Genomic DNA, 23,599 nt, shown 5'->3' on the forward strand with positions numbered 1-23,599 from the left:
TGGATTGCACATCCCTTGGGTTCTGCCAATTGCCTTAATCAAGGTCTTTTCCTGCTTGGGGACAAATATAAACAATCACAGGCATTGCCTCTTAAGGAGGACTTCAGACAGTTGTCTGGCCAAGTAACAGGTGTCGCTACGCGAAAAATACAGAGTCGCCATCGGTTTTTATTTATTCCAAAGGAAAGGGAAAATATCGAGAAAACCCCAAAATATGGTCATCGCAACCACGAACAGGTTCGGAAGTCGGTTATGCAAGGGGAAGGTATTAGCACCCCTCACATCCATGGTACTCCATGGGAACCATCTAGGATGTTTGCGCTTATGTGTGTATTGTTTATCGAATGCTTGCTTGCCAAAGTTTTGCGGAGTGGAGGTAGATTTTAAATTAGTGTGCTCGCCAAGGAATAGATCCTCGTGCCTACGTATGCCCACTTGTTGAAGTGAGAAATCAGAGCGTCCGTAGTTCGTGGTTTTGAAATTGTTTGTGTTTGTTTTGTTGATTTTATTACCTTGAAGAACGGTTTTCGAATGTGTCGCCCTAAGGCTCAAACAAAAGGTTTGAATGCGTTGAGTTGTTTTTATGTTTTGAGAAATGAGTTATTGATTTAGGATTGTGCTAAAGACTATGGATAAAGGTGAATACCTCAAACGGTCAAGTCGAGCGTCTTGTGTTCGAAGCATCAGGATGAGTGTAGGAGAGCTCCAGTCTCATCCCTTCTTTATCGCTTAAGGCTCGTGACGTACGATCCTAATCGCCATTTATTATGTTTTTGAATTTGATTTGGAAAATGCCGCTTGACGTTGGATCAAGGGTTTGTTTATTGAATTTGATTTGAAAAAGAGACCACTTGACGTTGGATCAAGGGTTTGATTATTGGTCGCGAAATGGTGAACGTTCCTAATGCCTAAGGAGTAGCTAACAAGCAATAAAAGAAAGCAAGTAAATGCGTACATGAGAAAGGGGAGGGGGGTACATGTAAAGTACAAGGGATGTGCGTAAGTAAAATCATTCAAATGAAAGCTAATTCTAAAATTTAAACTCTATCTAAACATGCATTAGAACTAAGGTTAACCACATGAGAAATAATAGTTAGGCTAATTGACCAATTAGAATATTCTATAAGTCATAAAACTAAGGGAGCATGCAAGATTGAATTACTTCTAAGTCTAGGGGTAAAATTGTCATTTCACAATTATGATTTAATACCTATTTATTTCTATTTTATTAAGTAAGTTCTATTAAAACAATTAACCTAACCTAGATCTAATATTATTTCTAAGAATATTTCTAACACTCTAAATCATTACCTAATCTTGATTAATTCTAAATCTAAATTCTAACCAAAATTAATATTTCTAATTAATCTAAGATTATCTAATTATTCTAAATCCTAAAATTAATTCTAATTGTTCTAATATTCTAAAATCTTAATCTAAATCTAACTCTTTATTAAGCTATTTAACCTAATGGAACTAATTAACCTAACTAATAATATTCTAATTAAACCAAAAACAGTTAAATCTTAATTGATTAACTCCTAAGTTCTAATTAAAGGACTTAACAAAAACTTAAGAAAAACAACAAAAAATCCTGGAGCCGGGCCTTTGCAATGGACAAGGGGTGTAGGTCCAACATGAGAAGTGTGGATAGGAATTGATCCGCTTGACCTCAAACCCGGATTCGAGCTTCAGATAGGAAAGAATGGATCTCCGATCTTCTTATCCACCTGCGTACTAGCCTGGATCGAAAATGAGCTGGAGTTTCTCCGAAGGAATTCATCGCATTGTGCGGCCAAGAAGACTCCGACGAAGCTCGCACAAGTCCGTTGCATGTTCAGATCCGTATCACGCTCCTTGGCTCCTCTAGATTCGACGTCTTACCTCACGAATTCATGAACTCTCCAATGAAGAACCAAGAACAACAATCGGATTCGCGGATACTCTCAACATTGAATCGACATCGAGACCGAGACTGAATTAACTTCGTTTCTTTTTCTTGTGCGCGAATTGAAAGAAATTGAAGAGAGAGTGGTTACCTACCGGAATCGATGTGTTGACGGTGCGGTTGGTTGTTCGTTCTGTGAGTTCCTGCAGAATCGGCTAAACCGAGAGCGAAGAGGGAGAGCGTACTCGTGGCGCAATGGAACTTCGAAGATGGAAAGCGGAATCGAAGCTGTGGATTCACCGGTTCAGGTACTCACCTACTTCTGTTGTAGGTTCTTGGATGAGGTTTTTCTTATCTCTGTTAAGTCATTGTATGGCATGTTTTGTTGTTTTTCATTGTGGATTCTGTTAGATGATTGAAGAGTGATATTGGATTGAAGGTGATGAAGTGGATTGAAGGTTGGTGTGGTGAAGGTTTTGTGAATGGAGGTTGAAGTGGCGGTTACCGGTTTTTGTGAGTTTGTTACGGTTGTTGAAGGAATTGAAGAGAGGAAGAAGAATCTGGAAAAAATATTTGAGAGCGGGAAGAAGAATTTATAGAATTAAGTTTGATTTTTCCGTTGCCGTTTATTTCATTTCTATTGCCGTTTTGCAGTTTGGCTTAATGAAGCTGGTATTGGTACTTTGTGTTGGAGCTGTTGTTTTCATAACTTGGTTGTTGCCGTCGGCTTGCGGAAGTAGCTCAAGTTTTTGTTGTGTTAGCTTGAACTTTGCGTTGGAATTTTGCAGGTGGCTCGTTCAAGCTGTTGTTCTTTAAATTGGCACGTGCATTTTACTGCTGGTGTTGTAGTTGATAATGGCTTATTGCTGCACTTATTATGCAGCTTGTGGCTTTTCGCTTGTTGCCGCGGTTTTAGCTTTGGCTTGCGCTAGCTTTTGATTTCCTTCTTGCAACTGGCATTGGATGTACTTTGTTTTTTCCTTTCCATAATGTATATTAACAATGTAAAGTATTATTTGAATGATGGTTTAGAAATTGTAAATGAAATGAATTTGGATATTTGGGATATGATTAAAAGATAAATAGATATTGATGTAAAATGGATTAATGGATTTAGAAAAATGGTTCAAAAAAAATGGTTCAAAAATGGATAAATTGATATTTAGGTTAGTAAATGAAAAAGGATTTTGATTGGTTTATGGGTGGATTTTCTAAATGAATATATAAAAGAAATTGGATTTGGATGAATGGTTAATGGATTTAGAATTTGTAAATTGGATAATACCAAAAAACATGAGTGGTTCAATGGGTTTAAGGGAAAAACAATGGAATGGGCTCAATGCAAAAATGATCAAATTTCTAAAATCAATTCGATTTTTCAATAATCAACTCGGATCATCCAACTCAACTTGAATTTCCAAAATTAATTCGAGAAAAGAACGAAATGATTTCTAAAACCAAAATTTATTTTCAAAGATCAAATCTAACTTCAAAATCAATTTGAACTTCAAACGTTAATTTGAAATTGAAATCAATACGAAGTCATAATCAATCAGAATCATTATTAACATGATGCCAAGAGGATGCCTGCTTGTGGCGAACCATGCTTATTCAATGAAATGAATGAATGAGGATGATATGCAAATGTGAGGGGTTAGTGACCTATAAAATCAATGTGAAGGGTGAGGCAAATTTTGGGGTATGACAACAGGCCAGGTCTTCTAGACTACATGGAGAAAAGAAATTCTACCTCAATTGGTTTATACAACCAAGCAGCAGCACAAAGCAAGTTCACAGATGAACTGTTAGCGACTAAAGTACCTGAAATCAATCTAATTCAGTCAGCATACCAATCACAAAGTCAAAACAGACAAGATAAGGATCAACAGTCAACACAATCAATCACATGTGCAAAGCACAATCAACTCAAGTGAGCCAAGCATCCTACAAAATAAACCAAGTTAGTTCATAACAATCAACCAAACTCAATCAACTTGCATTAATCTCCCTAAAGCATTTTGCTTCTTAACCTGAAAAGCACATCCAAACGTGAGAAACAAGACCACTAGGACAAGCCTAGGGTCAAAAGGAGATGAAAAATTTAAAACAGCAAGTGAAACTCAACAAGAATCAAGATAAATCACTCCAGAATAAGGTCCAATTGGTCTCACATCAAAACTATGCACCAAATCTATTTTATGAACAAAACATGTCAAACTATGCACTTTGGAATCACATTGGAGCAAACAGAATGATCACAATCAAACCCATACCAAAATAGCTCAATAAATTCCCAGAAAATTCAAGCTTAAACAGAACACATTCAATGAGCAACATACCAATTTTCATGCTATTTGGACCAGAGGAAGTATGGAAATTAAATTCACTAAGTCCAGACAAGTTCAAGCAAGCCAACACAAGGCATCAAAACAAGCATCAACTTCCATCAATCATAAAACAGAAATAAAATATGATAAATGAATGGGACTAAAACCAAGATGTACCTCAAGATGTCTACAATCACTCCACAAAATTTCACATCCATCCAATTAATAACCAGAATTTCACAAATCAAATACAAACATGTCTTACAAATGGTCAACAAATGACTAAACAACAAATAAAATCCCAATCAAATAGGAAATGCCTTCAAAAACTCCACAAAAACTTCACATGTATTCTCAACATCCATATGTAATCTCATGCAAAAATCCAGCTCAATTCAAGTTCAATAAGCATAGAAAATAAAATCAAGAAGTTGCACAAAGCATGGCATGGCATAAAATGTAACACCTCCAAAGATCATGTCATAACTCTCAATCCAGGAACTCAAAAATTACAAACCACATATCAAAATGACTAGGAACATGTCCAGAATATGCACAAAAAATTTCATGAATTTCTAATGAAGCATCATCATTTTATGAATGAAAGAGTGAGCATGGTGCATAAAATGACATGTTCAAACAAACCCTAGCCAATAAATTTTTCCACACGTGCACAATATTATTAAAAATCACCATAAAATCAAGCACATGACAAGGAGAATGATGCAAAAAATTGCATTAAATTTGGATTAAAAACGAGTGAGATATGGATTTTTGATGTTGAGAAAAAAATAAAAAAATGTTGAACAAGCATGTAAAGCACATGGAAATTAAATAGGCAAGGCAAAAGGGAACCGCTGTACAGCGGGATCGAACCGAGGCCACGATTTGAATAAGGCCAGTGCGTGCTACTGTTCATAACAGCATCCGCACGGCCAAACACAAATTTGAGGATCAAACAGCCTATTTTGGAAAATATTTCAAGTGTTCTTCATGTGTTCATACATTCATCACCACATTCATCACTCAAGAACTTTTTGTCACCAAATTGCACAAACCATACATCAATGGAAAGGTCTTTCAATGTACATTCACAATCTCAAATTAATTTTTCCTAATTCTTGATAAATAAATAAAAATCGAAGCAAAACATGTTTGTGCACAAAACTTCAAATCATCATAACTTCCTCGTTTCTCAACCAAATTTAGTGAAACGAATTGCAGAATTCTCTACTAAGAAAGATCTATCCAAAGCATCAATCAATTTCAAGAATCATTGAAGTCGAAAACTCACCTTAATTTGAGGACAGTTGCTAAATCGCGCGTTTTAGGCCTTGAAATGTGAAAACAGAACTTCTATGATGCTTGTAGAAGTGAATGGAACAAGTCTTGTTGCTCAATTACGCACGATCTTGATGAAATCTTGAATCGCCATTGTTGCACCTCACTTTAACAGTCCAAAATTTGGCTTGGAAATGATGAAATCTTGCTTCAATTAGCTTCAATAATGCATGTGGATGATGAATCAATGAAGATCTAAGCAAGGTTTTTGGAGATTTTTGGAAAAAAAGTGAGAGAGAAAGTGAAGAGGTTTTTGTGATTTCTAGATCTAGATCTGAATTCTGTTATTGCTAATCAAAAAACAGTTAGAATTATGTTTATATATGCTATGTTAATGATGTTAGTAAACATGATTAGTGCTAATGGAATTGATTAGTGAAAATGCAAGTTTCATGTTAAATGACCAATTAGTAATTCACCCTCACTCATGTAAAACCAATGCAACAGTGGAATTTTCTGGTTTGAGCAAGTTACAAATAGCATATGTGAGCTAGTGCAAAAGGAATGGAGTGAAAATAATGAATATTTCTCAAAATGCACTTTTTCCCTCCACTTTTTAAATTAAGTCCACTTGAAAAATGCACTTTTTATGTGATGAGTTTTCATGAAATGTGATGATGGATCATGATAGTACATGTCAAATGTGGTTTGCTCAAAAAAAGATCACCCAATTTGGCCTTGTGGTTCAAGAGTTATGCCACTTTGAAAATCAACTTTTTTGGACAATGATCAATCCATAACTTGCCAACCACACATGAGAAATTCATGTTCTTGGACTTTTTGGAAAGGTAAGAGCAAGATCTACAACTTTCATGTTGAACAAAATTTCATTTGAAGCATTTTTGGACACGTAATTTTGAGGTGAAAAACCTTCCATTTTTGGCAGTTTTCAATTACAAGTCACTTTCTATTTTTGGAAAGTTTCCATCTGATTTTATTTTCTTCATTCTTGATGTTTGAAATGTCAAATGAAACTTGTTTAGACATGAATGAAGTGTCTCTTACTCTCTCCCACCTCCAAATCCATCAATTCAGGCACAGTTGACCACAGTTGACTTTTCTAACTGATAGATGAATTTCAGCTTGACTGATGAACTTGAGCCTCAAACTCCTGACGCCATGGCTCAATGATGAAACCCTAGCTTCCATAAGCTCAATATAATCATATGATGATCCCCATATCCATTGAAAACCCCATCTCCTTGCTAAGTCCTGATTGGCCCAATACAACTGATTAGGGTTGACCAGAGGTCAAAACCCTAATCTCAAGGTATCTGATCAATCTCTTGGTGATGACAAGACCATGATGATGATGATGTACCATTTCAACCAAGATGAAGATCAATCTCCTTGAGGAACCATGAAACCCTGATTTGAATCACCAACCCTCAGATGATTAGTGATCAGTTCAATCAATGAAACCCTCAGCTTGCATCTCAACCTCTTTTATCTTCTGATCAAGACTCGGAGGATGACTTGCTCAATGTGACATGATATGCAAATATGCAATGATTAATGACCTACAAATCATATGCAAAAATGCAAAGCTAGTCCCAAGAGAGGAGGGCAAATTTTGAGGTGTTACAGCTGCCCCTATTCAATCCACTGTGAACCTGTCGATATGAATAGCCTCGGCTTTCAGATGAGCAGGATGAAGAGTGATTGAATACCAAGAACAGACGAACAATTTGCACTCTGATGGGAAAATAATTAACAATGCCTGTCAGAATCGGCAAAGAAGCAATCTCGAAGAAAAATCCGTCTGGTACGGAGAAAGTCGGCCTGATCACCGAAACAAAAACGTCGACCTGGATACCAAAAATAAATGGTAACACAGGGATAACCATGGCCTGAACACCACATCCGCTGGGGATTATTATCTCTTCTTTTTATGCTTTTTCTTGAACCCCGAAATTTTTTCTGATAATTGCTCTCTTTTTTATTTCTTGAACCCCGAAATTTTTCTTCCGCGCAAGTGATCCCGGATCATTGCATTTGAACCCCGACATCTTGTTTGCCAAAATAATGAACCCCATTCTCCATTTGAACCCCAGTCGCCTGACGATAACTTGTGATCGCCATTGTGAACCCCGTTCTCCAGAAAATGCCTCAACATTTCCCTTTCTCCATTTGAACCCCGTTCTCCAGAAAATGCCTCAACATTTCCCTTTCTCCATTTCTTGTGATAATTCCGCTGGCACCGTCGGACATAACACCAAACACCACTCTGATGGCGACATGTCAGAGGGTACACCTTCGACCAGACATTAACCAATGACCGGGAAGAAACTCGACGTTTACTGGACATCGAATCAATGATGTTGACAGACACCAAAGAAAACTCGACCAGACACTTACTGATGACTGGGAGGAAACTCGACGTTTACTGGACATCGAACGATGATGTTTACTGGACATCGAACAATGATGTTTACAGGACATCGAACAATGATGTTTACAGGACATCGAACAATGATGTTTACAGGACATCGAACAAGGATGTTTACAGGACATCGAACAAGGATGTTTACTGGACATCGAACACTGATGTTTACAGGACATCGAACAATGATGTTTACAGGACATCGAACAATGATGTTTACAGGACATCGAACAATGATGTTTACAGGACATCGAACAAGGATGTTTACTGGACATCGAACACTGATGTTTACAGGACATCGAACAATGATGTTTACAGGACATCAAACAAGGATGTTTACAGGACATCGAATAATGATGTTTACTGACACCAAAGAAAACTCGACCAGACAGGGATCGACACGACACTTACTGGTATCGCAAGGATAACATCCACACTTGTCCAAAACCAGGCAGACGCTTGCCGGGGACTAACTGGGAAATACTGTTGCTCCAAAATCACGATGTTGAACTCCTCTGAGTGACACCTTCACCATCCAGCGAAACCAAATCTCAAGCGGTAACCACGGCCCGAGTCGCGCTGATCACGATCTTCATTTCCATCTCTGTCCGACGAAAAAATTTCCTCCAGTATCGCACTACCGGGGAACACTGCTGACCTGATGTCACGATGCTAAACTCCTCAGAGTAACATCTTCACTGACCGGCAAAAACCCATTCTTGGATGGTAACCACGGCTCGAGTATCACCTTCACCCACTGGCGAAACACAAATCTCAAACGCCAACCTCGGCTTGAGACTAGCTGATGCTTGCAACGATGATGCATGATGATTTTTCTGCGTAATGCTCCATAATTATGGAAATGCTACGCGATTCATTATGCAATATGCTATGCTTATCTACATGATGAATGCATGAAAAGGCATCCCCCTCAAGGGACTCTTCTGGGGAGCTCGAGACACTCTGCTGAGGAACTCGCCAACACTCCGATTCCACCCTACTGGGGAGTAGTGTTGCTGCTGGGAATAGGCAACCCTTGCTGGAAAAAAAGCCTCCTTTGCACCCGGCCCGCTTGGGGACATTGCTGGGGAAAGATCCACCAACGCACTCTGTGGGGATACAACAGTCTTTACTAGCTGGGGATATCAATCCCGACTCTGCTTGGGAAACCACCACACACAGATACTTCCGTTGGGAAAACTGCAACCTTCAGGCCTGACGACTGGGGAAGCATCAATCTGAAACCTGCTGGGGATAACCATCCTGACCCTGCTAGGGAAGCCACAGACCTTGGATCTGCTGGGGAATTAGTTCTCACGACTCTGCTTGGAGAGATGAGGAAAATCTGATACCTAACACCCGTCGACTCGTCGACCCCTTGGTATTCATATCCAACTCCCATGTCAACTTTCCAATTTTGAGAACTCCCAGACTCGTCTGGACTCTTCTGCTCCATCATCTTGTATTCCAAACCGCTCCGTACTCGACGGAAAGCGAACTCCTGGGACTTATACAGACTTTTCAATTTTCAGACTTTGAAGAGTCTTCTTGATTAATCCCAAGGATCGTCGTACGTCTCGTCGTCTTTTCGCCATTCGTCCGTCTCTTGTCCCTGATTGGACTCCACGGGGATTGTTTTGTCAAAAGCTTCCACATCACAACCTGCAAGTGAGTGAAAATACCTAACAGTTCCTGCAAAAGAGATCGTTAGATAAAACCGTGCCCCGGGCGTGTGAAGATTTCAACACTTGGGTCACTCAACCTTCCGAATAAGATTTCAAGCTTCAATCTTATATACATGCATTGGAAGGGACCTGTATGTCTTAAAATGCAAAATTCTTTATCAAAAATAACCTGGATGTTTTTGCAATCAAAGCGGTAATGAAAAACAAAAACAAAATTATTTGACTGAATGTGCATTTTATTGATTGAAAAAGTGTGGCTCAAATTGAGCAATACAAAGGATGCAACTCCTGAAAAGAGGTAATTGCGCACAAAAGGAAAAATCTATCCTAATGGCAATATGAAACCCGTAATCTCATCGAGTTCCAACTCGGTTACACCCCATATGTCCTCAAACTCTCCTTGCTTTCTGCCTTCTGAACAAGACGCTTCCAATTGATCCCTACCGGGGATTATCCATGATGCCTTAACCAAAGCACAAACGATCATGCCAGACGCAGTTGTTCGTTTCAATCCCTCTTTTGCCTGGACCGCCCTTTCGGGTCTTCAGTCCACCGGGATACCCTTTTTTGCCCAAGTCGCCTTTTCAGGTTTTCGACTTGCCGGGTGTACATTTTTCTTTTTATCCCTAATTTTTGCCCGAACCTTTCTTTCTGTTTTTTGGTTCGCCAGGATGCCCATTTTTGCCTGGACTATTTTCTTCTTTTCGTCCAGCGGGTCTCTTTATACGAAGTATTTTTTAACTGCGTCCGCATTCACAGGGGATGGAAAATCCTCGCCATTCATGGTCATTAACAACAAGGCTCCGCCAGAGAAGACCTTCTTGACCACGAACGGACCTTCATAATTGGGTGTCCATTTGCCCCTTCGATCGTTTTGAGGAGGAAGGATCCTTTTCAGCACCATATCACCTACGTGATACCCGAGGTCGCACCTTTCGGTCAAAAGCACGCTTCATCCTTTGCTGGTACAACTGCCCATGACAGATGGTTGCCAACCTCTTTTCCTCAATCAGGCTCAACTCTTCGTACCGGGTCCTTACCCATTCAGCCTCTTGCAATTTCACGTCCCTCAGGACTCTCAAAGATGAGATCTGAACCTCCAATGGGCAGCACGACTTCCATCCCATATACCAGCTTAGAAAGGCTTTGCCCCAATAGGCGCACCGAGGTTCGATACCCAGGATACCAGTTTCCTGCTCAATCACACCGTCGGTGCCTTCAAACGTTATCCTGGCAACAAAAGCTTATTCACCTTAACCTCCCCCATCAGACATCAGAATCCGTTCGGATTCAGGGTCAGGCCCCTCCTCCGGGATCGGTTCCTCACAATCTTTCGATTTGAGCACCTCGAGATGTCCTCATCAGGGAACTCAAACTTCCTCGGTTGATAATTCTCTACGGGTTACTGGGCGAGGTAATCAGACAATACACTCCCCTTGGTTGCTTTCTGAGAAGTACACTGTATGTCGTATTCAATCAAAATCATTGGCCCTTTCGCAACCCGTCCGGTCATTGCTGGATCTTCAAAAATCTACCTGATTAGATCCATCTCGAAATCCACAAAGTGGTATGAACCAGCATATACTGTCTCAGTCGGCGAGCAGCCTATGCCAAAGTACATCAAGTTTTCTCGAACAGTGAATGTATTGTTTCACAGTCGGTAAACTTTTTGCTAAGGTAAATTGCATGCTCTTTTCGACCAGACTCGTCATGCTGCCCCAGTACACACCCCATAGACCCCTCGAGGGCTGTCAAGTACCAGATTAACAGTCTCTCTCCATAGGGAGGCAACAGAATCGAAAGCTCCCGCAACTTATAATTTTATCAATCAATGCCCCTTGGCAATCAATATTTCACCTGACCGTTTGATTTTTTCTTTACAGCTTGAATATAGGTTCACACGTGGCTGTTAGATGAGATGTGAACCATGACATGTAGCTCAATCTACCTAAGAAACCACGAACCTCTTTTTCTGTTCTCGGTTCAGGCACTTCTCTTTTCTTTTTTTTTTCTTTTTTTAAGCAGGATCAACCTCGATTCCTCTCTTACAATGAACCCCAACATCTTACCGGACCGCACTCTGATAGTGCACTTATCTGAATTCAACCTCAGTTTGAATTGTCTCAACTGGTCTACTCAGCTTGGCCAGATCTGCCAGATGCCCCTCTTCTGTTTGGGACTTTGCTATCATGTCATCAACATAGCATTCAATTTCATGATGAATCATATCATGAAACAAAGTCACCATGGCTCTTTGATAAGTAGCACCGGCGTTCTGCTTCTCTAGAGGACAGTCTCCTCTCCATGATAGCTTGTGCACAACGGCATCGGTATCCGACCCTGGCATATCTTGACACAATCAGGCCAATGTATCCACATGCTCTTTCCACAGGGCTACCATTCTGCTTTCGACTCGCCTCTGAAACGGCCTCAACTTTCGCTTCCTTTCCTACCTCGGCGGCGCTTGGAATAACAATCTCAACCTGCTCCCTATGCGGCTGAATTACCTTCTCCTCTTGTTTTAACAACCTGGCTAATTCCAGCATACCACAATCTTCTTCGCCTTCTTCTTCGGCATGATAAATCGGTTTGTCGAAGTCATATGAGGTGTAACCAAATTGTTGTCAACGAGATCCGGAGAATTATTTTTCGATATCGGCACGAGACAAATCAAAAAGGGAAAAAATGAAAACAAACATTGCCATTTTTATTTTTAAAACTGCAAAAATAAATGAAAAACAGGGAACACCGCTTTTAATTGAAAAACATCCATTTATTTATGATGCAAAATGTTGCAAAATGAAACACGAGGTGACCCTTACAATGGACTAATACGTTTCGGGCAACACGCATGGCTTTCATGCAAACAAATTTGAAAACAGAAAATATTACTCTTCCGGATGAGTAACAGTGCTGATCTTTTTAGGCCTTCCAGTTCTGGATTCCCATCCCTGGTGCGCACGACTTTATCCAACCATCAAACTCGCAGTCACTGTCAGTCCTTTCACCTACCGCACAGGCGTGATCCGAATCTTCAGCAATTGCACTCACCATCGCCTGACCATGTGCCGGCATGGGATTGGCATTAACATTCGGAGATGGTGCAAAATTGATGGCCTTGGAGTCTACCAGATCCTGGACAACATGCTTAAAAGCTCTGCAACCCTCAATGTTATGCCCTGGTGTACCAGAATGGAATTCACACTGGGCGTTCTCATCATAATTAGGAGGCCTCTGATCTGATCTTAACGGAACCATCGTCCTTGGCTGAACCAACCCAAGATCCATCAACTTCTTAAACAGAACAGCATATGTCACGGGCGGCTTGTCGAACTGACGATCAATACCCTTTCCTCTCACTTGATACCCGACTCTCTGTTGAGGTGGCTGACGTTGCTGTCGTACCGACTGATTACCAGCAGGGGTGGTTACCGCAGCAGTGTGCTGGTAGTAACGATCCCTACCGTGTCCTCTCTGGGCATACACAACACATGATTCACCTTCATTCTTCCTTTGGCCATTTCCGAAGGGCTTCTTCGATCCTGATGACGAAGCATTACCACCCTGGATCTTCCCCATTCTCAGCCAACTTTCAATTCTCTCCCCAGCCACCACAATGTCAGCAAAGTTGGTGACGGGACAACCCACCATTCTCTCAGCAAAAACCCCCTGCAGGGTACCCATGAAGAGATCAGACATCTCTCTGTCCACCAGTGGAGGTTGAACTCTGGCAGCCAACTCCCTCCACCTTTGCGCATACTCTTTAAACCCTTCACTTGACTTCTGAGACATACCCTGCAGCTGGGTACGACTAGGAGCCATGTCAGCATTGAATTGGTACTGTTTAAAGAAGGCATCGCCAAGATCCTGCCAGCTCTTGATATCCGAAGACTTCAACTTGGTGTACCACTCCAAGGATCCTCCAGACAGACTGTCTTGGAAGAAGTACATCCAGAGCTTCTGATCTGTTGTATAGGCGGAAATTTTCCGGACAAAGGCCTGGAGATGAGTCTCTGGGCAGGAGCTCCCATTGTATTTATCAAATGCGGGCGCTTTGAACTTCTGCGGGATCACAATCCCCTCAACTAGCCCCATATTCGACATATTTACGACCCCGGGAGTGGCAGAGCTTTCCAGAGCTTTGATCTTTTCTGCTAGCAGTTGGATCTCCTTGTTCTGTGGTTGGGCACCGTACTGACCGAACGGTTCGTTGTGCATGGAAAACTGATCAGCTTCTCGGTCCTCCTCTCTGTCGTCATCAACCCCAAAGAATGGCGGGAAAAGACTATCTTTCATATTGTTGCCCATTTGAACAGGTTGACCACCAGTGGCAGCACCAAAGCCGGCAGCATTATTCACTATACCCACGGTCGTTCTTTTTCCACCATCTCTGGAACCACCCAGCCCCTGGTTGGAGACACCATCCAGGTTAACACCGCTGTTGGCAGCTGAAGCCCGCTCGAGCTTCTCAACTTTGTCAGTCAAAGCCTTCTGACCAATTGCAAACCCTTGTATGATGTTGATCAGTTCGCTCATCTTATCCTTCAGCTCGAGGATGTCTGAATTAGGGAGATCCATCAGTCTGGGAGTATTGCGTTGGGTGAAGTATCTGTGAGGACGGGTTGAGTGCAAAGGTACAACTCTGCGAGCACGAGCAATGATTCCTGAAACAATCAAGCATGTTAGAACTGATACCTGCAAAACAGCAAACAGGTTAATATGCATGAATGCAACGTCTATCCATACGAGGAAGCTTCTGTCTTTTGATCCAGGTTTCATCGAGACAGATAATATTTTGACATCCACATTTTGAAATTCAAGATGTCTCTCAACCAGATTCTCAATCAATAATTCTCCCCATATGGCTAGACGTAAGTTTAGATGCAGATGAATGCAAAATGAGAATGATGCTGATGCGTGAATGCAATGCACTGTGCCATCCTCCAAGTCATCTGATCATCTGTTGTACTGAGCCCCGATCTCTGAATCGATCACAACCATCTGAAGGAATATGTACCCATAAATCCAACTTGGGGTTCCGAAATAAACGGAACTGAAAGGTACATCACCATCATCATCAGACAATCTCTGAGCAGACAACCACAAGACCCTCTGAATCGGCCCGGGGAATCCTGAAATAAATGGATCCCCACTGATAAATAACACGGACAGCACTTCGGCGTCTCGGCAAGAAATGCCCATAAATCCGACTTATGAATAAGACTCTGATCAACGGAACCAATAGTCACCATCAAAGTCACCAACAGAACAATGCATCTGAAAGAATCACCCTCCCCTCACAGGTAAATTCTAAACAGGTCACCCTAAGGCGGATAATAGTCTCGACAATCGGGCAAAGATACTCAATGGGTTTGCCCTTTCGGGTGTGCCATTGTAGCTCTCCTGAGATCGTCTAAACCAAAGATCCGGGAAATGATCGGTCACCGAAGTCAATAGCTCAAAATAGGTAACCCAACCAAAGTGGAAAACCCCACTGAGGAAGAGCACTCTCAGATGAACCTCGTCCGGCTTGTGGTATGTCACGTCGCAACAGCATGCCCAACCGGCATGTGAGGAACGTGAGACCACACTAGTCCTAGGTGTATACTCGGGCCTGGGTTTTAGCCCCACTCAGAACACCCACCCCAAAACAGAGGAACCACCTACACAGAGGACGGCAACATGATAGTATGATGCATGCAGACTGTTGATACCTCAGGATTGGCATTAATTTTAGAAAACAAATAATGTAATCATCTCTGTTGTTTTAATATGTTGGGTTGAAGAAATTCAACATCTGGACCAACATGTCATGTACGATGTCACGACATCAGGTCTGTGACATCGCACATGTGGAGAAGACTGAATTAATTAATTCAGTATATGTCAAGGGATCAGCAAGGATATCTGGTGAATATCCTAACTCCCTTGTGGAGGACTTGAAGACTAATTCAGAATATATATAGGCTCAAAATATGGAGATCTATATGGAGAGAGATTAGGAACTTGAAGACCTTGTTTTTAGCAGAATTTTTCTGCTGAAGTTGTAACAGCAAAGAACAAGTCTGCTGCAACTTTCTGAAGGCCCAAATCCAGTTGGGTGATTAGGTTATAAATAGCTGATTGTAATCTAGTTTTTGTAAGCCTCATAGAATGAATTTTTAGGGGCGTGTGTAAGGTAAACCTCCCAATCTGTGGGCAGGTTACCATGTGTCTCTCAGTGGTAAACCTGAGAGTGTTTGTCACTCAAAGCCTGTAGGCAAGAGTGATTATGTTCTTGAATGAAGCTGTGAAGCAAGTTCAAGGTGTTTGCACATTACATTGTATTTGTAGTGATAGGAATGGAAACTGGAGGTTTCTATCTAGGAGTTCCTAGGTATAGATTGCATTGGGTAGGGATTAAGTGATGAGTTGTAAACGGGGGAGTTTAACTCTGAATTGATACTACTAATAGTGGATCTTCTTCCTGGCTTGGTAGCCCCCAGATGTAGGTCATGTTGGACTGAACTGGGTTAACAATTTCCTGTGTGTGTTTACCTACTGCATGTTATAATCCTGTCTGCCATAATTCGGGTTGTGTTACAGTCTGCCAATCAAGTCAATAACAAACCTGATACATAGCCTTCTGTTGGAATGTCAATCAGAATGTTTTGACATTCATCAACAACAGCACATACTGTTTAATAAGCTGATGAATTCAGTTCAGTATGTAGTGAAGTCTGGTTTTCAAAAGCATATCAGACCTGGCCAAAAGAGCAGTGTGAAATTGTCAAACGGGATGTCTTGACAGTTCTTCCAGTAAGCTGATACTGAAGTAGAGACTGGTTGGTCTTTTACAGTACAGTAAATTTAGCAGTCTGTGTTCAGGAACTAAACAGACTGAGCATATGGCTCTGGGCTTGGATGTCAGACGGAATGCTGTGACATTCATTCCTGACAGCATATGCTATATTGTTGGATGGTTAGTTTTTCTGTTTCAGGATTTTTCTCAGGCTATTCTTCAGGAATCCACCAGCTGATCTAAAATCTAGGAAACTAACAACTAAGCTACAATTAATGAACCTGACAAATAATCTATTTGTTAGCTCCTTAATAAGTGGAGATTAGTTTAACTTGTTACAACCTTTAATCTAGGAAATACAAGTACATGACCAACAAACTGGAACAATGTAACAGATGATGTTCAAAGCAGGATTGAGACATCATGATGACAACTGTGCAGGAAAACAACAGTGGTGAAGGTTATGATGCACATAACAAATTGTTCCTCCTCTATAGGATGACATAGAAGGAGAGGTTGTGACACTGTGAAAAGGTGCACAATAGTACAGAGTGTAATAACTGTCTTGCTGTAATAAGTACAATGTTAGATCAGATGTCATGACTTGGAGTAGAACATCTGAATACTGACTACGCCAGAATTTCAATTGGTATCAGAGCAGGCATCCTGTTCTGTCTCTGGATGAGATCCATGGGTGATACTTTCTGGTAGCTGGCAAGGAGTTATGTTAGTACTGAAGCTGGACCCTGTGTAAGGTTCTGCAATTCCCTGAATGGTCCCTTGAAGTAGGTGGATGGACTGTTCATGACAGGAATGGTGTGTTCCTGTCTCTGGAGATTGGCAATTGGCCTGAGTGTGAGACAGCTGTGCCAGTACTTAATCACATTCAAACCTGGTATGGTCTTGGAGGCCAATCTGGTGAAGTGTGTGTTCACAGGTTGAGTTGTATTATGATTTCCGCTGCATAATACCTGGCAGAACTCAAACTCTGATGTAGTTTCCCCTCATGTGGATGAAAGGCTGCTGTGTTCAAGATCTCATCATAATCTACTGAAGATGTCAAAGATACTTGAGTCTCCTCAAGTCCACTCATCATGACGTTCTCACTTCAGGATGGTAAGAGTCACTTAATTACTGATTCTTTTACTCTCTTGAGTAGTGTATATGAAGACCTTGAAGACCTTCAAGGAAGGTTTGTTCCAAGGAGGTGGAACCAATGTTCTATGTGATGTTAGAACATGTTGTTCAACAAGTATGCAGCTACTGGTTGAAGAGCAGATGTATTAGGGTTCAAACAAAGGGATAATTCTGTTTGGAACCTACTCCTGACCTGGAAGAGGAGACATCTGTGTGTGCTAAGTTGACAAGGGCAGAGTCAACTGGATGTGAGCTCAAGAAGGTCATCCCTAGAAGTTGAGCTGGTTGAGATGTGACATTGTGCAATCTCCTGCTGTTAGGCATCTCCCTGCAGTTTGATCAGGGTTGGATAGTTGTTCCCTGAAGTACTATGGTGTGTTGGAAGACAAGTCTCCTGGATGTTAGCAGTCAATAATGGGGTAACCTGATTGTGATATCATTTAAGGGGGTTGTAACCATGAATCTTGTTATTCAAACACCACGTTCAGAAGTGGCAGTTCTTACTAGGAGTGAGAATATGAAGATTCAGAGGTTGGTTGAGGTAATATGCTCTGGCAATGCATATCTACTATTGACTGGTGTGTGTCTCACAAGTACTTATGATCAGCTGAAGCCTGATTGGTGTGATTGGAGGAGTTAGTTGCCACTGGTAAGGGATGGTGGATGTCATGTTGAGACATTTGTGTACAATGCATGGATATTGGTGTGGAGTTTCCATGATTGTTGATTTGAGGGGGAGTTTTGGTCAACCCCCTCACGTTTGGTCAGCCTAGGGTCAGGTTGGCTGTTGACCTGTGTCACATGGGTTCTGGTTGATGTGTGACACATTTGCAAGGAAGGATTCATCTCTCTCATTCCTAAGGGTGAATCTAATCTGGAAAGAGTCTCAAGACTGTTGAGGTGCTTGCAAGCAGAAGATGTTGACACTAGAAGAGTATTTTCAAAGTATTCTTATGGTGGAAGTATCTGAAAGGATAATTGGGAAAGGATTTAAGATCAATGTCTACTTGTGTCAAGTACAAGTATTTAATTGATTATCCTTGGAGCTCAAGACAACTGATGTTCTTAAAGATGTTGGAACATCTCTTCTTCAAGACCCTGTGAAGAATCACAGGAAGGATAGTACATTGAGTTATGATCTATCCCTTTGGTGGCAGCAAAAGCGTATGATCTCTGAAAAGGTTTCCTGGCAAGAAACATGTTCAGCCTTGGCATGTCCAAGAAGAAGAAGACATCAGAGCCTTGATGGTGGTTACTTGGATCAGTTTATTTCTGATCTAGGTAAGGAAGTGCATTGGCTAATGCACACTGTGGAGTCAAGAACAAGTGACAGCATTCTTGACATCATGGAAACAGCCTTGCTTTAGGAAGAGGAATCCTTGGCATAGCTGAAGGGATAGTTTTTAACTGTTCCTTCTGAAGACTCATACATCAAAATGTCTGATGTCTTTGGAGAAGAAGCAGGGATTCATCAAGGTGTGAGCTTGGATGACTTAACTGCAAACCTGCAGGATGGAGGTTGTTTACTCAAACTTGGTTCCACAATCAAGTCTATGAGAACATTGAACTCTTGTTCTGTGAAGGGAGGAAGTTCTTTCAAGTGGCAGAAGAAGGAGCTGAATTCAACAGCTAGATGTCAAAACACAATGTTGTGACATTTGGTTCAACATCAGACGCTTAGTTGGTGAAGTGGCACATCAACTTGAGATAGAAAGGTCTACAGGGTTGTAGATTGGATACTTCAAAAGCTTGAAGTTCTAGTCTCACTTGAAAGGTCAGAATATCTTTGGGAGAAGTCTGATAAATTTGGGGAGGTCAAAAAGCAGCATTTGACCTTTTCATATGAGGATTCATGAAGGAGGTAATCAACCAGTGGCATTTGGTCTATCTCAGAAGTGAGTTCTAAGAATCAAGATAATCAACATATGGCAGCAGATTATTCTTGAGTAAGGTCTGAGACTAATTACTTTCGAGTAGAAAAGTAGGAAGTTGAAGACAAAAGGAGGGGCTTCCATTCATCCCTTGGAGCTTGTAGTAGAAGTTCTGATCTATCTATGGAAGACTGTCTCTGGTAGTGGGATGAGAGTGTATATATCCCAAAGTATGTCTGGATTCCTCTGGCCCAAGATGAGGACTCAGTAATATCTGAAGTCTATCAGATAGTGCTCCCTGTGATGCTGTGAAGGAAGTCTCAGCTGATGTTCAAACATCTTGTGAAGTGATCTTCTGTTCTGGTTAGAAGAGAAATTGACACAGAGTGTGGATGTGTTCAGCCAAGAGGGTTGGACAGAGGGTGCGCTCTTGAAGACATGAAGATGCGTCTTATGTTTTCCTTTCATCAAGTGGTCTGGAATCTCTTTGAATCAGGAAGTATGTGAAGGTCCAACCTTGGGGTGTTGGATATGATCATGTGTGACCTCCAAGAGAGTAGGTTGTCCATGACAGGGGGAGTTGTGCCTTTGTGCTGCAAGCAATCACCAAGCTTGTGGCCTGTGTGTTCTCAGATGACAAGGCAGTTATCAGGATGCTGTGATGTGAGCAGAAGAATGTCTGACCGGATGTCATGACATTGCCCTGGACATTGCTGTTAATTCCTTCTGAATTTTCAAGTCATTAGGAATTATGAGGGTGATGTGGCTAAGTCTGATAAACCAGAATAAGACTGATGGCTAAAGCTGTGTGGTACAGGGGGAGTAACCATCAACTGAAGTATGGAAAGTTGGCTGTAGCAGTGCTAGGTGTCTGGAGGTATGACAGAGGTCAAAGTGAATACTGGCTGAATGCAGGAATGTTAAGACATCGCGTGCAACGTGTCTGACTGCATATATGGAATGGTTTCCATGCACTGGAACGGCTGTTTTGGAAAAGAAACAGTCAAGAGCTATAAAAGGTATTCAAAGATAGTCTGAGATTTTGTTGGTGATTCTCTGACTGTTTCTCAGCAAAAATAAATGCATCTTGACCAAGCATTTATGTCTACCGGAAATTCCTAGGCACAGGCAGGGCTATTTAAAGGATGCAATAGCCCTCTTCCTCTCACAAGAAAAACACTCCATTCTCAGAATCATGGGGTATGTTAAGGTTTGGGCAAGCTGCGCCTGGATCTGGTTTTGTGAGGGCTTCCTTTACAAATGTTTAGCTAAAAAGGGGGAGAGAAATATAGTCCTGGGGATGAGAATGTACCAGAAGAAAGCCAACTGTGGATGTGGCAGCAAACAGAAGTTGGCATCAGGCACAAAATTCACCAACTGAAATACCACTTGTGTCTTGTGATCTGAGTTAAGAGAACAGTTGTGCCCTGTGATCTGAGTTACATTGTCTATGTACTCAGCATTACATACTCTTCAGGAAGCTCTCCTGTTGAAGGGAATGGTTCTGGAACAACTGAGCCTTGTTTCTCATCTTCCTCGTGTACGCCAACATTGGTGTTCATGGTGGGGGGAGATAATAACAGAGGCCTATTTGTTTTAGCTAAAATTTGCCAAAGGGGGAGATTGTTGATACCTCAGGATTGGCATTAATTTTAGAAAACAAATAATGTAATCATCTCTGTTGTTTTAATATGTTGGGTTGAAGAAATTCAACATCTGGACCAACATGTCATGTACGATGTCACGACATCAGGTCTGTGACATCGCACATGTGGAGAAGACTGAATTAATTAATTCAGTATATGTCAAGGGATCAGCAAGGATATCTGGTGAATATCCTAACTCCCTTGTGGAGGACTTGAAGACTAATTCAGAATATATATAGGCTCAAAATATGGAGATCTATATGGAGAGAGATTAGGAACTTGAAGACCTTGTTTTTAGCAGAATTTTTCTGCTGAAGTTGTAACAGCAAAGAACAAGTCTGCTGCAACTTTCTGAAGGCCCAAATCCAGTTGGGTGATTAGGTTATAAATAGCTGATTGTAATCTAGTTTTTGTAAGCCTCATAGAATGAATTTTTAGGGGCGTGTGTAAGGTAAACCTCCCAATCTGTGGGCAGGTTACCATGTGTCTCTCAGTGGTAAACCTGAGAGTGTTTGTCACTCAAAGCCTGTAGGCAAGAGTGATTATGTTCTTGAATGAAGCTGTGAAGCAAGTTCAAGGTGTTTGCACATTACATTGTATTTGTAGTGATAGGAATGGAAACTGGAGGTTTCTATCTAGGAGTTTCTAGGTATAGATTGCATTGGGTAGGGATTAAGTGATGAGTTGTAAACGGGGGAGTTTAACTCTGAATTGATACTACTAATAGTGGATCTTCTTCCTGGCTTGGTAGCCCCCAGATGTAGGTCATGTTGGACTGAACTGGGTTAACAATTTCCTGTGTGTGTTTACCTACTGCATGTTATAATCCTGTCTGCCATAATTCGGGTTGTGTTACAGTCTGCCAATCAAGTCAATAACAAACCTGATACATAGCCTTCTGTTGGAATGTCAATCAGAATGTTTTGACATTCATCAACAACAGCACATACTGTTTAATAAGCTGATGAATTCAGTTCAGTATGTAGTGAAGTCTGGTTTTCAAAAGCATATCAGACCTGGCCAAAAGAGCAGTGTGAAATTGTCAAACGGGATGTCTTGACAGTTCTTCCAGTAAGCTGATACTGAAGTAGAGACTGGTTGGTCTTTTACAGTACAGTAAATTTAGCAGTCTGTGTTCAGGAACTAAACAGACTGAGCATATGGCTCTGGGCTTGGATGTCAGACGGAATGCTGTGACATTCATTCCTGACAGCATATGCTATATTGTTGGATGGTTAGTTTTTCTGTTTCAGGATTTTTCTCAGGCTATTCTTCAGGAATCCACCAGCTGATCTAAAATCTAGGAAACTAACAACTAAGCTACAATTAATGAACCTGACAAATAATCTATTTGTTAGCTCCTTAATAAGTGGAGATTAGTTTAACTTGTTACAACCTTTAATCTAGGAAATACAAGTACATGACCAACAAACTGGAACAATGTAACAGATGATGTTCAAAGCAGGATTGAGACATCATGATGACAACTGTGCAGGAAAACAACAGTGGTGAAGGTTATGATGCACATAACAAATTGTTCCTCCTCTATAGGATGACATAGAAGGAGAGGTTGTGACACTGTGAAAAGGTGCACAATAGTACAGAGTGTAATAACTGTCTTGCTGTAATAAGTACAATGTTAGATCAGATGTCATGACTTGGAGTAGAACATCTGAATACTGACTACGCCAGAATTTCACAGACATATATGCAAATATATACACAATCAGAATAATAAATGCAATAAATAGCAGCACAAGCAACCTAAACTATCCTAGAGCGCTAGGAGAGACTCGCTTAGGGAAGATGGACCAGCACAGGTCAACATCTTGTAACTCCCCAGCAGAGTCGCCAGCTGTTGCATCCGCGAAAAACAACCGGCGGGCTGAAACAAAAACAACACAAAGCCGCCACCGTGCGTTATTTATCCCAAAAGAGGGAAAGGAAACGCTCGAAGTAAACCTGGGAAAAGCATGGTCTCGCGACCAAAGAGAATGAGATCGGGAGTCGGTTATGCGAAGGGAAGGTATTAGCACCCCTACGCATTCGTCGTACTCGACGGGATCCACGCTCAAAAGATAGGTTAAGGTTGCTAAAACAAACATCACACACACAAACAACATAGGTGGAAAAGAAGGGAGAGGGCTCGCTAGGATATCGCATCCTATGCCTACGTATCTCGTCTGGAACGAGAATCAGAGCTGCCGTAGTTCGGCTCACGCACGCCAAACGAGACTCACACAAACACAGGCAAACCTGGAACCCGAACGCCAATCGCTGGACTTACATCGGCTTCCGAACCAAACAAACACACTCAGGATACGGACAGCCAATCGCTGGGCTTACATCCATATCCTGACACACAAGAGGGTTAACAAGCAAACAAGCTACTAAGGAGTCGGGAACTCGAGCCTAGCAACTGTCAAGCAAACACACACAAAAAAGAAAAAAGGTGCCCGGAGAGACCTCGCACGGTCTCCTGCCTACGTACCTCATCTGGTATGAGGATCAGGGCAACGTAGTTCCCCTGAACGGGAAAG

The 23,599-nt window shown here is 41.5% G+C and overlaps 1 long non-coding RNA gene across 1 annotated transcript; it reads left to right on the forward strand.

Annotated features, from left to right (window-relative positions):
- The first annotated feature begins 1,509 nt into the window (after window positions 1-1,509).
- LOC127085558 (uncharacterized) lies at window positions 1,510-2,947 on the forward strand. Its single transcript, XR_007789174.1, has 2 exons — window positions 1,510-2,196; window positions 2,300-2,947. It is a non-coding gene; the product is annotated as an uncharacterized LOC127085558 (long non-coding RNA).
- Window positions 2,948-23,599: the final 20,652 nt, after the last annotated feature.

Source organism: Lathyrus oleraceus, chromosome 5 (genome assembly GCF_024323335.1).
Source record: "Lathyrus oleraceus cultivar Zhongwan6 chromosome 5, CAAS_Psat_ZW6_1.0, whole genome shotgun sequence".
NCBI lineage: Eukaryota > Viridiplantae > Streptophyta > Magnoliopsida > Fabales > Fabaceae > Lathyrus > Lathyrus oleraceus.